This window comes from Hylobates moloch, unplaced genomic scaffold (assembly GCF_009828535.3).
Source record: "Hylobates moloch isolate HMO894 unplaced genomic scaffold, HMol_V3 SCAFFOLD_5, whole genome shotgun sequence".
Classification (NCBI taxonomy): domain Eukaryota; kingdom Metazoa; phylum Chordata; class Mammalia; order Primates; family Hylobatidae; genus Hylobates; species Hylobates moloch.
Window position 1 is genome coordinate 68,502,961 of NW_026652280.1, and position 2,231 is coordinate 68,505,191.

Consider the following 2,231-nt stretch of genomic DNA (forward strand, 5'->3'; position numbering starts at 1 on the left):
ATCTCGGCTCACTGCAACCTCTGCCTCCTGGGTTCAAGAGATCCTCCCACCTCAGCCTCCCAAGTAGCTGGAATTACAGGCACATGGCCACCACGTCCAGCTAATTTTTGCATTCTTAGTAGAGACGGGGTTTCACCATGTTGGCCAGGCTGGTTTCGAACTCCTGATCTCAAATGATCCACTCACCTCGGCCTCCCAAAGTGCTAGGATTACAGGTGTGAGCCATCTCGTCCAACCGAGTAGAGTTTAAACCAGTATCACATAAGAAGGAGTGAAGTGTCAGTGTATTCTAGAACATGGATGAACCTTGGAAACATTATGTTAAGTGAATGAAACCAGACGCAAAAAGACACATATTATACGATTCCATTCATTTTTCTCAACAAATATTTTCTGAGCATCTAGGGCACATCCTGGTGCAAGCACGTCTTGTTATTGTGGCCAGCTGGGGCTGGTTTAACACACCAGATGTTTATATTGTTTCTTTTTCATTTTCTAGATACACCTGTTTTCTATTCCTGGTCTGAGCTACAGCCCTCCTTCTCAAATCTCTTGGATAGTAAGGAAGTAATGCCTTTTTCATTTCTTTTCTCTGGATCATGCCCTGGGATTAGGCTAGATAATGCAGTCCAGACAAGGAACTGGACGGGTGATAGCATGGTCAGTGAAATCTCCCCAAAGTGTGGCCTTCTTCCCCTCAGGCCCACAGCCCCACGCAGTGGCCTTGCTATTCTGTTCTGAACCACCGTCTTCAGCTCTGACTTAACTCTGCCTCTCCACCTGGCCCTTCTCTCTGGTTCTGCCACTTCGTGGGCACTAGGTTAACCTTATGGACCACAGCTTTTCTGCTTTGGACCTGGATCTGTCTTCTCACATTTTTATTTTTATTTTTTAATCATTATTGCCCTTTGCTCATAACATTAATGGGACCAAATCCGTGTTTATACACATGAATTCTCACACCGGGACCACAGCAACAGAAGTCTGGGAAACACCCTATTTCCTAAAAGGGTCAGGGTGCAGAGGTGAGCTTGGACTGCAGGCTTCCTGAGGCCAGGACTCCTCGATGACCTTTTGCATCTCTAGCTCCTGGCTGCATGTCTGGCACATAGCAGTACCTAATTCATACCTGGGAGAGCAGAGTCAGAACCAGTGTGTGTGCATCCTGAGTGGGGGATTCAGGGCAAAAAATATTAGCTGAATATTATATTAATTGGGGTTCTCTAGAGAAGCATGAACTAGTAGGAGATGAATAGATAGATGATAGATGATAGATAGGTGATAGATAGATAGATAGATAGATAGATAGATAGATGATAGATAGATAGATTTTAGGGAATTGGCTCATGCTATTATGGAGGTTGGCAAGTCCAAAATCTGCAGGGCAGGCTGCAGGCTGGAAGCTCTTGGGAGAGTTGCTGCTGCAGCTTGAGTCTGAAGGCCCTCCGCTAGCAGAATTCCCTTTTCCTCTAAGGAGGTGAGTCTTTTTCTCTTAAGACCTTCAACTGACAGCAGGGTGTGGTGGCGGGTGACTGTAGTCCCAGCTACTCAGGAGGCTGAGGCAGGAGAATGGCGTGAACCCGGGAGACGGAGGTTGCAGTGAGCTGAGATTGCGACACTGCACTCCAGCCTGGGCGACAGAGTGAGACTCCGTCTCAAAAAAAAAAAAAAAAAAAAGACTTTCAACTGATTGGATAAGGCCCACCTACATTAGCAGAATACGCTGGTTTACTGCAAGTCCACTGATTTAAATGTTAGTCTCGTGTAAGCTATCTTCACAGAAGCATTTAGAATAATATTTGATGAAATATCAATGCCTAGCCAAGTTGATACATAAAAGTAACCATCACAGGCTGGGTGTGGTGGCTCATGCCAGTAATCCCAGCACTTTGGGAAGCCGAGGCAGGCAGATCACGAGGTCAAGTGATCGAAACCGTCCTGGCCAAAATGGTGAAACCCTGTCTCTACTAAAAAATACAAAAATTAGCTGGGCGTGGTGGCACGTGCCTGTAGTCCCAGCTACTTGGGAGGCTGAGGCAGGAGAATCCCTTGAACCTGGGAGGCGAAGGTTGCAGTGAGCCAAGATCGTGTCATTGCACTCTGGCCTGGGTGACGCAGCGAGACTGCATCTCAAAATATATATATATATAATTGTTGGGTTTACTGTTTACTCTTTAGGTAAGAACTGTAGGGCACGAAAAATAACCTAGTTGAGAGGGAAGAGTGTTTCA